Source organism: Acinonyx jubatus, chromosome D2 (genome assembly GCF_027475565.1).
Source record: "Acinonyx jubatus isolate Ajub_Pintada_27869175 chromosome D2, VMU_Ajub_asm_v1.0, whole genome shotgun sequence".
Classification (NCBI taxonomy): Eukaryota; Metazoa; Chordata; class Mammalia; order Carnivora; family Felidae; genus Acinonyx; species Acinonyx jubatus.
In genome coordinates, this window is record NC_069393.1 from 52,721,266 (window position 1) to 52,736,887 (window position 15,622).

Sequence of the window (15,622 nt, forward strand, 5' to 3'; positions counted from 1 at the left end):
TCTCCACACCACCCCAGATAATCAGGAGTTCACAGTACAGCTGCTCTTTCCTTATTTCTTCACTCACCAGCTTTACAGTAGGTTCATCCATTACACCCTGTCTCATGTCCTTGCATGATTTGGGGCATGTGGTAGCCACTCACTTCCCAGAGAAGTCAGCCTGTTCCCACTTGCCTGAACCTCTCTCTTTTCACTTATTATCTCCTGTCTCATCCTATTAGTTAACTTCCCCTATTACTTGCCCTGCCTTCCCAGTCACCCCTGGTCATAAGAGACACTCGATGAAGCAGGGGTGAGTCATTGATTAATCGGTGAGCACTTCATAGATTAGAGATGGAGGGTGATAATTGTTCTGATATCCAAAACCAGGCAAACAGCAGGTGCCTCCAGAGCACACTTATCTCAGACTCACTTCTATTATTCCAGCCCCTGCCTTCCTCTTTCTATCCCAAGCTCATAACTGTATCTTTCTAGGATTTTCTTCTCACCACATTCCTCCCCATTCTTAACTGCTCACAATGTGAATCTCATTTATCTTCACATTCACTATACATACAGCTCTTGGCTGTGTTTATTTTTTGTCTTATGTCTGAAAATAATGCTAGATATAATTTATTTTTAACTCTTTGTGAGTAGCCTATGATTGATTTTGGAAATGGAGAAAGAATTTATGGCCTTGATAGGAAAAGGTTGTCCAGTCTGTCTTAAGAATTCTTAGGACTGGGGCCACCTGGGTGGCTCAGTCAGTTAAGCGTCCAACTTCAGCTCGGATCATGACTCACAATTTGTGAATTTGAGCCTTGCATCAGGCTCTGTGCACAGAGCCTGCTTCAGACTCTTTCTCTCTCTCTGCCCCTCACCTGCACACACTCTCTCTATCAAAAATAAAGTAAAAAACATTAAAAAAAATAATTCTCAGGAATGTGTCCAGGGCAAAACATGGAAGAGCTGATGAGGAAACCTGTTGGAGGTGGCCAGTGGATACCAGAATTAGCCCAGCCAGGGTAGCCATACCCTCCTTCCTAACACAGCATATGTCCTACCTCCTGCCTTCTCCATGGCTTCAAGGTGAAGAGTTGAAAGGAGCCATTTGGATGGAGGTAATCAAAAGAAAAGAAAGAACTTCTCATATTATCCCTGCTCTCCTGAGTTTCTGGCACCTGTTTTCCAGAGTCTGTTTATCTCCATTCCCAATGCTTCTGCCTCCTATTTTGTAGCACATCATGGTCACTAGGATTATCTGTGGTCTGTTCATCAGTGTGGCCCCATGCCAGGTCCCCATATGTGCTTCTTCTCCACCTATTATGAGTACAGATAGAACTCCCTATCTCCTGCACAGGAAGTGAATGGCTAAGTAAGCATCATTGGGGTCCTTGCAGTGAGAGCACAAGATTTTGAGAGAAGAAAGAGCACAGGGACTGAGCTTCCCAGTGACAAAAGATAGCCTGACTTTGGGCCCACAGATGCTAGAACCCTCCAGCTGAACCCTCATTTGCCCTCCAAAAGGGCACCCACTGATGTCCAAAGAAACTGCAGAAATAACTGGGATCTCCACAGAGGTATGGCCCTATCAGAAGGCCCCTTCTTCCAGCTCAGCTCCACATTCACTATGTCTCCTTTAGCTTCTGCCTGTTCTGCTGGAAGTGAGCCTCAGAAGCCCTACCCTTTCTCTAGCACACCTGGCCATGATGTTGGCTGCATCATCTTTGCCCCTACCTTTGGCATTACTGGTAGTGTCCAGTAAATGCAGATTCCAAGAACCAAATGAAATCAATTCAAGGAATATATTATGAGTTCCAACTGTATACAGTACAACATATCATGGATCATTTGATCATGGAGGGTGCAAAGAAGAGGAAATCTTTGAGACACCCACCAGTGATTGATCCCAGTGGGATTGGTCACAGCTGTAGTTAGTACATACACGGTTGTTGACATTGCCTTTAATTATATGTAGTCATGGGGTGCCTGGGTGGCTCAGAGGGTTAAGTGTCCAGCTCTTGATCATGATCTCATGGTCATGAGATCAAGCCCTGCATCAGGCTTAAGGTTCTCTCCCTCTCCCTTTGCCCCTCCCCCCTCAAAAATTATATGTAGTCATATCTGCATAGTGTCCTTTATAAGCCCTTACAAAATAATGACTGCATCCAGTTGTTTAGGGTTCCCACAAAGTGAAAGACAAAGGTATTTTAGATTGTTGCAAGAAACCCATGGAATCTGGAGACAGGGAAAGCTCTTAAGTCTACTTTTTACACAATGGAGCTTCATACCATTATTCTGTGTATAATCTTTTTACCAAAACACTGTCGCCTGTTTCTGTCAACAAAAGACCTCTTTGTTTTGATAGCCAAGAAAAACCTTAAGCTCAGTAGAGACAACAGAACAGGCTTTTTAAATGACAAACTGTAAGAGCCAAAATGCCTTATTTTTGGAATGTAAATTAGAAGCTTTTAATTTTTTTATTTATTTAAATTCAAGTTAGGTAACATACAGTGTAGTACTGGTTTCAGGAGTAGAAACCAGTGATTCATGACTCACATATAACACCCAGTGCTCATCCCAACAAGTGTCCTCCTCAGTGCCCATCACCCATTTAGCCCATCACCCACCTCCCCTTCAGCAACCCTCAATTTGTTCTCTGTATTTAAGAGTTTCTTATGGTTTGCCTCCCTCACTGTTTTTATCTTACTTTGAAGCTTTTAATTTTTTTTAATATGATTGTCATCCTCAGTTTTGATGAACTTTAGGTGTTTTGTTTTGTTAAATAATATCCATGCAGTTCTTTGGAATACACCTAATGGTGACTATATCTTTTGTATCTGACTACAGGATAGGCACAGATGAGATGGAAGGTAATTGCTTTCCCACACCTCTGAGCCCTCTGAACATGTTGTCTTTGATCTTCAGTCTCTCCATAGGATCCTGTCCCTGAACATAGGTGCTCATGCACACACATAGCTGAGAGTGTCTCTAACAGGACAGAAATAACCTATCTGGGGATAGAGAGTCCCTGACTCTTCTTCATGAACTTGCATACAGTTCTTTTTTTTTTTTTCAATTTTATTTCCTTAATATAATTTATTGTCAAATTGGCTTACATACAACACCCAGTGCTCATCCCAACAAGTGCCCTCCTCAATGCCCATCACCCATTTTCCCCTCTTCCCCACACCCCATCTACCGTCAGTTTGTTCTCTGTATTTAAGAGTCTCTTATGGTTTGCCTCCCTTCCTCTCTGTTTGTAACTATATATTTTTTCCCTTTCCCTTCCCCCCAGTCTTTTGTTAAGTTTCTCAAGATCCACATATGAGTGAAAACATAATGATATCTGTCTTTCTCTGACTGATTTCACTTAGCATAATACCCTCTAGTACTATCCACATTGCTGCAAATGGCATGATTTCATTTTTTCTCGTTGCCAAGTAGTATTCCATTGTATATATAAACTACATCTTTTTATCCATTCATCAGTTAATGGAAATTTAGGCTCTTTCCATAATTTGGCTATTGTTGAAAGTGCTGCTATAAACATTGGGGTACATGTGCCCCTATGCATCAGCACTCCTGTATCCCTTGGGTAAATTCCTAGTAGTGCTATTTCTGGGTCATAGAGTAGTTCTATTTTTAATTTTTTGAGGAGCCTCCACACTGTTTTCCAGAGTGGCTGCACCAGTTTGCATTCCCACCAACAGTGCAAGAGGGTTCCCATTTCTCCACATCCTCACCAGTATCTGTAGTTCCCTGATTTGTTCATTTTAGCCACTTTGACCAGTGTGAGGTGGTATCTAAGTGTGGCTTTGATTTGTATTTCTCTGATGATGAATGATGTTGTGCATTGTTTCATGTGTCAGTTGGCCATCTGGATGTCTTCTTTGGAAAAGTGTCCATTCATGCCTTCTGCCCATTTCTTCCTAAAATTTGTATAGAGTCACAAAAGATCCCAAATAGCCAAAGTAATATTGAAGAAGAAAACCAAAGCAGGAGGCATCACAATACCAGACTTTAGCCTCTACTACAAAGCTATAATCATCAAGGCAGTATGATGATGGCACAAAAACAGACACATAGACCAATGGAATAGAATAGAGAACCCAGAATTGGACCCACACATATATGGCCAACTAATCTTTGACAAAGCAGGAAAGAGTATCCAATGGAAAAAAGACAGTCTCTTTAGCAAGTGGTGCTAGGAGAACTGGACAGCAACATGCAGAAGAATGAAACTAGACCACTTTCTTACACCATACACACACAAAAAAAACTCAAAATAGATAAAAGACCTAAATGTGAGACAGGAAACTTGCATACAGTTCTAATGCCATCACCTGTTTAATGTTTTGTAGACCCCACTATTTTGGTTACTTCTTGAAACCTACATTTCCACTGCTATCTTCCAAAGGTAGAGAGGAAGGTAATGTTTCCTTCAGTCTTTCCCATGTCTTTCTGGCTCTATACGTCCAACTAGACAGGAAAAGTTCTCAATCACTTCCCATTCTGTGGGATGCCTCTGTCATTGTTACACTGTAGGTGTGAATAAAGTCAATGGTCTCTCTCCTGTTCCAGGCTGGTAGGTAATATTGGGTACTTTGTCCATTCCCATTGCTTTTTTGTTAATAACAAGGAAACTATCAAGTTATAAGAACCCTTAAAAAGTGATCATTTCTATCCCCTTAGTGCCTCAAGAGCTGAGACTGGGTCTTGTTTGATGTTACATCTTCAATATTTAGCATGATACCTCTAGATGGGCAACGGGTTTCCCCAGGCAAAGGAGATATAACCCTCCAGCTGTAAACATTTTTAAAAATTCTGTTGAAGGTACTTCTGTGGCTGTTCACTTAGAAAATATTTGTGAAAGGAAATAGTTCTAGGCTAATTGTATTCATTTGTAAGAACTCAGAAAGATCCTGCCTACCTCCCGAGACTCATTACTCACTCTCTTAGCTCCAACCACAGGGAACCACTTTGCACATTCTGTTCCCTCCATTTAGAGTGTTTTCTTCTCTCTTTCTTTATTCTGTCCTCACCTTTGCCTGGCTAACTCTTACTGTCTTTAGGTTATGTTCAGTTGTTATAACCTAGGAGAAGCCTTCCGTGACCTACTAAGACACTCTTCTGTGTTCCCAAAGCACTTTGTGCACACACCATTGCAGAATTGCATGCTGTAATAGAACTGTCCATTTTATGGCCTACCTCCCCCTGTTCCTTCCTTCCAAACAAGGAAACTGTTTGATACTGTTATGACACTCTGGACACTCAAAATCTATGTAGCTGGAGACATTTGTAGGCATAGATACCTTCTTCAGAGATTAAAGTACAGCCAGAGACTTTATCTCCATCCGCATTGGATGCCAGTCCATGCCACTCAAAGGATTCCCCTGGGTGATCACCCTTGCCTGGGACCTGGTTGTTATTTAGACCCTCCAAGAGGCTGCCCTTCTCTACATGTGGGTCCCAGAATTTCCTCACAAAACTGGGTTGTACTTCTTTTCTATCCCCTTCCTCAAATCCTCCATCCTGTCCAGGCCCCTGGTACCTTTTCCCTTCTACACCCAGCAGTTCCTCTCCCAGGCTCCATGCCCTCCTGACCTGTCTGAGCTCAGTGATGACCCTGGCTCCTGGAAACCTGGTGGTCTCTATTCGCTCATCATTGCCTATTGTGGTGGACCAGAAAATACTCAGACACCTCCACATCCAGGAGGCCAAGCACAGAAGAGGCTCCAGCACCCTGGAAACACCAATGAATAAATAAGAGGGGTGATGGTGGGGGTGATGGCTTTACAGGGTGGGAAAGTTGCCTCAGATACTTCAGGACAGCAAGAATAGCCTTGGAGCTCTAGAGATGCAGACATTGATACTGTTATGACACTCTGGATGCTCAAAATCTATGTAGCTGGAGACAACTCACAGCTATCTTATCTCCTTTAACCCTGGCTTATAACAACTCTATGATACTCCCCATTAAAAAACACAGGCTACTTCCCCATGGCTTCTAGATAGTGGCACTAAGAGTCCAACATGATCAGTGTGATGCAAAGACCAGGCTATTTCCTCTCGACCCCAAGGCTTCTGTTCTGCTGTGCCACCTCTGATGGTCAGAGCAGTATGTTCTGGGAGGTCAGTCTCAGGCAGTCTTCAGGCAAAGGGTAGAGGAAGGATGTGTAGTGTTGGTTGGTCTGGAAACAATGACGCCAGGCAGAGAGGGGCTGAAGAGGCCGGGACGGGTGAGCGGGGATTCATTTGCACAGGAAACAAACATCCTGGCTCTATGGGTTGGCTTTGGTCCCCTCCACCTGTTGTGGACACACAGCAACCGGAGCCATAGGACTTCGGGAACTCTTTGTGCCCCACAGTTTCACACGTGTACAGCTTAGCAAGAACACTGCCGTGAGTCTCTGAGCCAGGGCATCGCCGTCTACAGGATTTGTGAAAGTTTGTTTTTATTCTTGCAGGGGCTTTGTCCCCATGTGATTCATTAACTGACCCGTTGCTCCTTAGAGCTGCAGGGAGCCTGGTAGTTCAGGCCATTAAATCCCTCTGTCGACCTAATTCATGGTCTGACATCACAAGCCTCACTACATAATCCATTTGTCCTGATTTGATTTTTTCTTTTCAAGAGGCATCCTTGGCAGCCAGGTTTTCTCATTATGATGTGATTCATCAGTATGGTAATTCCCGTTAGAATTATTATCTCAGACATGATTCATCCTTGGAAATATTAAGGCAGAAGCATCATTTCAGAAAGGCCTGCTCCAGCCACAGCCACAGGGACTTTCTGCGACAGATGCCCCATCATTCAGCTTGCATTTGTCAAATTTACTCTGTGCCAGACGCTAAGCTGGGGGATTTGGGGAATATAGAGATGACAGGACTTCACCTCTGCCCTCAGGAGCTCCCACCCTAAAAGAAATGTGGCATGGATGTGACAAATAATACGAAAAGTGCAGTCAGAGATGAAAAGTAACATGTTCTCCCTCAAGTCTTAGATAGTGATTCTCAACCTTTATCAGGAATCAAGATCAGCTGGAGGGCTTGTTACAACAGATTTCAGGGCCCCAGCCCCAAAGTTTTTTATTCAGTAGGCCTGGGGTAGGACCCAAGAATTTGCATTTCTAACAAGTTCCCAGGTGATGATGCTGGTGTAGGGACTATATTTTGGGAACTGGGCTCTAAGCCTTCAGCTCTCTCTCTGTTGTCCCCCTCTCTCCCCTGCCTACAGGGTGCTAAGCAGTGTGGTCTTTGCTGGAGACAGCATGTTAAATTACGCATGGTCCTGCCCCTCTGGGAACTCACAGCCTGGAAGGAGAGTAAGACAGTGACTTCCATACTTCGCAGAAAGTGCTTCTATAGAGTTTTGCAGAGGGGCAGTTGGAGCACAGGAAAGAGGATGCTCATTTCTTGCTGGAGCCTGGGGAAGGCTGCACAGAGGAGGCAAAATCTGAATACAGGGTAAAATGTGGATTGGACGCAGTTATTTGGAAGGGCATTTCCAGCTGTTAAATTCCTAGATTATCAAATGCCCTGGGACACCCTCTCACACTCTTTTTTAGATGTTTCCTGCAGTAATAAAGATTCAGCTTAACTTCCCATAAAAGCCAGTGGTGGAGCTCTGGTTAATTGGCACAGCCTTAGCAAAGCCTTTATTTTTGGCTCTCTGGAGCTGTGTTTGGTCAGCGTCTCGTGCATAGTCTGAATATTCTCAGTAGAATGGAATTCTCCACACAGGCACTTGAATGGAATGTGGAATTGAGAGCAGGGAAGCGGCTGCCTGCTACCAAAATCCTACTCTCCATATCTGCCACTCAGGTCGACGGGCTGCTTCGGCTCCCATTCCCTAAAACAGCTTCATTGTTTTTGTTGACTCTTCAGGAAGTTTGGCAGGTGTTATATCATTCCTTTCATTTAGACACATATACCCATCAAACTTCCAGCATTTTCAACCTTCTAGAACATGGCTTCTGCATTTCGAAAGTTAGGAAAAGGGCCCATGAGACCAGTAAAAGGGGTTTCCAAACCACAGCTCTTATGCTTGATTCCATGAAGGAGGCTCCTGCATTGTTATCCAGCCTATGAACTCACAGTTAACACATAGTTCAAATAAATGTGATTATTTGTTTTTCTAGCTCAGGCTACTTTAAGAATTACATTATGGGGAGATAAGGGTTCTATTAGAAGAAGATGCATAGTCACTAGTGACAAATGATAACTGAAGAACACTGATAAGCGAGAGAGAAACAGAAGACCTTAACTATATGCTGTATTAGAGAAAAATGATGATCAAAATTATCTTCAAAATTAAGGTTAGTTAATATCCTCCATTTCCCATTTAAGAAGGCTAGAAGGTGTGGGTAATTGAACAGTAACACTAGAGGGACCTTGGAGATAATGTTGGCTGACCCCTTTATGTTATAGAACATTCATTGAATTAAACTGAATTGGGGGGGGTGTCAATATTTGAATCCATATTTTGTTTTTTCTAGGGCCTTGATCATTTCCAAATCATCATTTTCAAGAAGAATCAGGATGGAAAATAGATCTGATTAAGTATTCTCAATCAGCAAATGATAATAGAATAATGTTAAACTACTGGCGAATTTCTCAGAACAGGTCACTTTTGGTTAGTAGCAATTAGGAGCATTTGGGTATAGCTATTCTGAATACTTTGTAAACATTTGATGCCATTTCGTGTGATTTCCATGTCTGGTGTTTAGCAAATACAAATGACAATCCAATGTCACCTGTTGTGGAGATGAATCCAGTAGATTCATGACCAAAAAAACTGAAGGATTCTAGCAAGTTCTTGAAGAAGATAGAGACTAGAGACAACTATTAATTTAATCAAGAACTTACTGACAAGCTATAATGCCAAACACTTCTAGACACTGGAGATACAGCAATGAAAAAAGAAGTAAAGTCCTCAAGAAGCTGGCATTCTGGAAGGGGGAGACAGACAATAAACAGAGAAAGAAGGATTGTTACTACAGTTATCCCTCTTAAAAGTGATTTCTTTTACATTTGTACTATAGGATCCCCAAACTAGTTAGCAACACTCGCTTAGAAATGGAGAGCCCTAGTGCTAAGTCCTAGCAATGTGCACACTGGTTCTTTTTTTTTTAATTTTATTTATTTATTTATTTTTTGCCTATTTTTTAAATATGAAATTTATTGCCAAATTGGTTTCCATATGACACCCAGTGCTCATCCCAACAGGTGCCCTCCTCAGTGCCCATCACCCACTTTCCCCTCCCTCCCACCCCCCCATCAACCCTCAGTTTATTCTCAGTTTGTAAGAGTCTCTTATGGTTTGGCTTCCTCCCTCTCTAACTTTTTTTTGCTTCCCCTCCCCCATGGTCTTCTGTTAAGTTTCTCAGGATCCACATAAGAGTGAAAACATATGATACCTGGTTCTTTATTTTTAAGTGGTAGTAATATCTCTCTTCCTAGAGCTTTTCTGAAGTTTCAATGAAATCATGGCACAATGCTCAAAACCTACTTCATTTTAATCACTGAATATATGTTGCAATGATACAAGTATTACTGAGTCCATGGACACCTAAATAACAAACCTTTTTATTGGAAAACTTGAGAAGAAATGCCGTCAGATCTAGGAGCATCATAATTTTCCATAACTCTGACCCCAGAAAGATAGAATTTGAAACAGATCAAGTTATGAAATTGACTCCCCTTGACCAGTACCCACTTTGGCCCCAGTAGAAGTAAAATTAAGATAAAGCTCTTTGTGGCAGTGTAGAGGAATGAGCTCTCCTCCTGGGTAAGTGCTGTGGATGTGGTGTATCTGGCTACTTCATGCCTTTCAATTCACTTCTTCAGTCTTGGATGTTTCTTTTGTTTTGGTTCTGACCTCCATGTCCCAGTGCTGGTTTCTACAAGGCATCCCTCTGTCTTGAGTCACAAAGAGCACAAATAATTTCTTAAGTGTTGTCTAAGCATTGTTTGCTTTTCTGCAAGTAACTTCATAGTATCAAAGTCATCCTGCTCAAAGATAGCAGCTAGCATAATGGCACTAGTGTACTTCCATGAAAAAGATCCATTCCCAGTCCACAGTGGTTGTTAAACATAGGAGCCATTAGGGGTGCTGTTTGCAATGTTGTCTATATAGGTATTTATATAAATCTTAAATCTCTAAGAATTTATCAATGGCCCAGTGTCAAAACCTTGACTCCTATCCTTTCCTCATTCCCAATACTATAGCAAGTCCTGTGGCATCTATATCCAAAATATATCTTGAGTATATAATAGTTTGTAATTTTTAATTAACTTATTTGATCCACATATTTATTGTCTGACTTCCACACTAAAATGAAGCTCTTCTTGCTCACTGTTGGATACCTAGTAATTGGGCTTGACACAACATAAGTTCTTAATAAATATAAATCAATTGTTGAGTGAATGAATGGACACATATCTGTTTGGCAAGCCTAGATACCATGTTGTGACATGTTGATTGTATCTCAAAAAAAGATGCTAGCCCATACAGGGTGGTGGACTGTCTAGTTTTCAGCACCTTTATTATCACATTAATCAAGTGAAATAAAGTTTATGTGTTTTTTTACCCCGCAGTTTAAAACTATAAATCTCCATACAAAGGAAACAGTTGGTCACTTATTAGTCATAATTTGCCTGTTTTGCACAGTAGTTTAGGGAGACTGTGAAAGGAATTATCATGAATGAAAACAATAACAGCAATGTAAACATCCCTTAAACCTCTTGCAAATGACAGTAGTTTTTTGAATCCCACCGTTTTTGGACTTTGGTATGACCAAGTTTAGTGCAGTAGATAAAGCTGGACCACAGAGCTAGACAAGCCAGATTTTAGTCTTGGCTCAGCCTCTTAGGAACTGGGTAAAGTTGGCTGTGTTTCTCCACCTCTCTAGGCCTACTGTCTCTACCTGCAAAATAAATCAACCTCACAGGGTTATTATGTGGATTCAAATCTCATGCAAGTAAATACTTATCATTGTACCCCACACACCATCATTGTGTCAGTTAACTTTTGTAACAAAGCATCCCAAAAACTTAGTTTTCACAACAATTAATTTGGTGCGTGTTTCTGTGAACTGGCTGGGTGTTCTCCTAGTCTCGATCAACTGGTCTCTGGTGGGCCCTGTCATGTATCTGTAATGGCATTTGGACTGGCAGGTGGATAATCTAGGATCTAGGATGACCTCACCATGTGTCTGGTTATTGGCAGGCTATCCACCAAGGTAACAAGAGTGAAGTTTCTCATCTTCCAGCAAGCTAGTTCTGGCTACTCCACATGGTGGCTATTGCAGAATTCCCAAAAGCAACAAGAGGAGTGCCTGGGTGGTTCAGTCAGTTAAGCGTCCGACTTCGGCTCAGGTCATGATCTCACGACTCGTGAGTTTGAGCCTCACGTTGGGCTCTGTGCTGACAGCTCAGAGCCTGGAGCCTGTTTCTGATTCTGTGTCTCCCTCTCTCTCTCTGCCCCTCCCCAACCTCAAAAATAAATAATAAACATTAAAAAATTTTTTTTAAGTGGATGATCTGATAAGAGGTAATAGCCTGATTAATGTGGTGCCTGAACATTGCCGTATCCACCACCACTTCATCCACATTTCAGCATTTTTCCAACAAGCACCTTATTAAAGCTTATCCAGTATTGGTATGACTGGTATGTGTTAGTCCAGATCTTGGTAGAACCTGTTGATTCTTTTTTGTTTTTAGTGAATGGAGTGTTAGCAATGGTGGTAGCTCAGAGGTTTATTCTAGAAGTCTTCATCTTTATGTCTTCAAACACATTTGAGGACTTAGAAACAAGTGCTGATGACAATGCTGAATGATTACTTAGTACATACCTAATATTTATGTATGTTGAAGGTAAACTGCAACACCCCTTGCGTGCAGAGACCATGACTTTCTGTGTCCTTGGCAACTAGCACAGGAAGGAGCACACAGAGCACATGCTGGGGGAGCTCAGTATACGTTTATTATATATATCTATAGCCACGTTTATATCCCATTAAGGCAGGGATCACATACTCATATACTAATGGTGACCAGATATTGGCAAGATGGGATCACTAGAGAGTGATAGGGACTGGAGCCAACTGGAGAACTTGTGCCCCAGGTAACAAGGGAGGGTCTATCCATTTGACACCACATAGGAATGTTCAGTGTTACCAGATTGTTCCAGTTTTTAGGAGATGCTGTAACATCAACTTTCTTGATTTTATTTTTTTTTAAGTTTACATGTTTATTTTGAGAACAGAGACAGCATGAATGGGGGAGGGGCAGAGAGAAAGGGAAAGAGAGAGAATCCCAAGCATGCTCTGCACTGTCAGTGCAGAGTCTGACACAGGGCTTGAACTCATGAAACCTGAGCCAAAACCAAAAGCCAGATGCTTAGCCAACTAACCCACCCAGGTGCCCCTAAGTTTATTTTTTTAGAGACTTATTTACTTAAGTAATCTCTGCACCCAACGTTGGGCTCGAACTCATGACCCTGAGATCGAGAGTTACATGCTCTACTTAGACTGAACGAGCCAGGCGCCCCGCTTCTCTGATTTTGAAACACTGTGTGTCAGATCAAACAGGTTCTTTGTCTGATCAGGTAAATCTGACCTATGGCTAGCCAATGTGTCACTCCCTACATTAGGCACTGATTGGCACTTCTCTGTTGCATCACAATTACTCTGAAGACCCAAGGAGGAAGGGGAGCCACAGAATAAGGCAGAGATGGAGCAGTGAGATGGTAAGAGAGGCAGGACTTCAGGAAAGATGGATGATTGTCTATTTCAGAGGTGAAGGAAATGAAAATGAGAACACTTGATTCGAGTAAATTATTTGGTACAACAGTCGTTCCCTGGCTATATTCTTGAAGGAAGGAAGGAAGGGAGGAGAGGAGGGGAGGGGAGGGGAGGGGAGGGGAGGGGAGGGGAGGGGAGAGGAGAGGAGAGGAGAGGAGAAAAAAAAAAAGGAAACTGAGGAAAAACAAAGCAAAGCAAAGCAGAGAAATCCATGGTCAAATAACATACATGAGAAACACTCCAAATACTCAGTTAAACAAAATAAAATAGATTTCTTTACTCTGACCCTTTTCACTATCTTTAATATTCTAATATGCAATGTAAATCTTCAAAAGGAGAAACATGTACTAAGTTTTTCAATGATCAAGGAGTTCTTATATCATACAGTCGCTCTAGATCTAATGATCTGAGGAAAACATTTAGGGAAACCTGGATGAGGGACTGAATGGGACACTGGGAATCTGAAGGAGTGGTGTGGAAACTGGGATGCACAAGGTAATGAGTGAAGACATAACGTGCCAGTGGAGCAGCTTGGCACATAAAGAAAGTAGGTAAACCCATTAGTAACCAAGAACTGTCAGCATATTAATCTTTATAAAATAAAACCTTCTTAGCATCATTCCTCTGATAAAAACAAATAAGCAAAAAATAAAAAGTAAGGGGTTCCCAACCTCTGATGGATTAAACCTCCTTGCTTAACATTCACGGCTCTCCTTTATCAGGCCAACTGACCTTTCTAATTTCCCAGTTATGCCCCACACTCACTCTCTTCTCTAAATACCCTGCTTTGCTCACCGTCTTTAAGGCATTTACTATTTCCAGCCTCTTCACCCTTGCTCACCGTGTGAGTTGACTCCCCCAGCTCCTCTGATTAGAACCGTGCCTGTTTCCAAGGCACAGCTCAAATCTGCTTTCCCTCGGAAGGCTTCTTTAGCCATCAAAGCTCACAGTGGGTTCTTTTCTCTCAACTTCTAGAGCATTTAAATTTCTGGAGGACTTATTTGAGACATATCATGTTGGATATTGCCTGTATGATTTGGAGCTGAGAGAGGAAAAGCATGTCCGGAGCTCTGCATCTCTCAGCCCCAGTTTGCCCTCATAATACACTCAAATAAGGTTAGGATGATATTATCCAGCAGCACATAAGAACAAGGGTATAACCCCATAAAAGTGAATTTCATAGACCATGTTCTGTTGTTATACAACCACCTGCTGTTCCTTGAGGATGGAAGAGTCCATTCTCTTCTTGCCCAATAGTAATGGGTGCCATTTGTAGACACTAGGGTGAGCACTTTACATGTAGTCTGGTGAATCCCAGAACATCCTAAAAAGGGGTGTTAGTATCCCCACTTTACACAAGAGGAAGCTTTCCCTAAACATTCAAGTCAGCTTGCTCATGCTTCTGAGCCTCTCTCTAGCTGGTCAAGGCAGAGCCAGCTGCACAACCCCACATCCCTGACCCCAAAGCCTGAGTTCTATCTGTCCCAGCACACCATCCCCATGGCTACACTGGCCACCAGAAATTTAATGACAGAGAATTAAAGCTAAAGAATTCATACTCTTCCTTCAAGTACCAAATACATACCAGTAGGCTGCAGAAGGTAGATTAGAAATCTAGTTAGAGTCAGTGCAATTTGAACATCTGGGGGTGTTCTAGGTACATTCTAGGGTCTCTTAAGGACCTAGCACACCTCAGTGATTGTCCTGTCAAGTGCCAGTGGTCCTGGTTAAGGTGGGATTTGGAGTGTGCAGCATCACAGGGGCACATTCACAGCCTGGAGGACATTCAAGGGACTTCCTTTCCCTGGGTACTTATTGATGTCACAAGAGGGCTTGACCTCCATTTTCATCCTACTGTGAGCTCTTTGCTTATCTGTCTGCTTTACTAGACTGTGAACTCTCTGAGGGGAAAAGCTATCTTATTTACCCAGACCTGACACATAACTGGTATATAAACACAAAATAACTATTTGTTGAATGAATGATCAGGCAAGGTGCCCAAGGTAGCATGATGGAGGCAGCACATTGTAGTCAACTTTTATTCCACCATCAGAAAACTAGATTAACTCACCCATGTGGTATTTCTTCCCTATTATTTATACACTACTCAGGAGTCTCAGGCTTCCCAGAGACCTTGACAAAACCTAAAACCTCCCTGTAATAATAATATCAAACCTCACAATTTTCAGGCCTCATCTTTTAAATTGGATTGTGCAATTTTTCAGCAAAGGAGGTATGTGTTACTTCTTATACATGCCCCACATCTTTCAGCACGCTGCTTCCACAGAGCAGGATCTATATAAATGTTGAACAACTATATTGGAATTATGGTTGGAAGCTTGTCCTAATTGTGCAATCTCCTTGCGGTGCCCTGCTGGCTCAGTTGGTGGAGCATGTGACTCTTGATTCTGGGGTTGTGAGTTCGAGACCCACGTTGGGTATAGAAATTACTTAAAAATAAATCTTAAAAAAAATTGTTCAATCTCCTTGAGATAAATTTTTGGTGAATTCAGGTAATAAAGGAGAGAGGAAATCAGGATAGTGACAGAGACAGAACAACAAGAGTGAGCAGGAACTGTCAATGCTTTGGAGGTGGGAGGTGAGAAAGGATGAAGAGGGAAAAGGATTCAAAGACTTTGGACCAAGATGATGGATTGAAGGATTGTACCTGAGAGAGAAATCTAGAACTTCTCCTTCTCTGTGACCATCTCATCCTCACTTCAGTTTGAGCATAGAGAAAAGATTCCTCATGAATGTCAGGTTGAAGTACTCCTTGGAGGCAGACAAATCTGGGACAGTCATGCACACAGGAGAGTCCAAAAGGCTAAAAGGAAAGG

General features: G+C 42.2%; 1 protein-coding gene across 8 annotated transcripts in view; it reads left to right on the forward strand.

Annotated features, from left to right (window-relative positions):
• The window catches only part of PLCE1 (phospholipase C epsilon 1), a 319,271-nt gene that overhangs the window by 118,313 nt on the left and 185,336 nt on the right, over positions 1-15,622 (forward strand). The gene's annotated exons all lie outside the window — the stretch shown is intronic.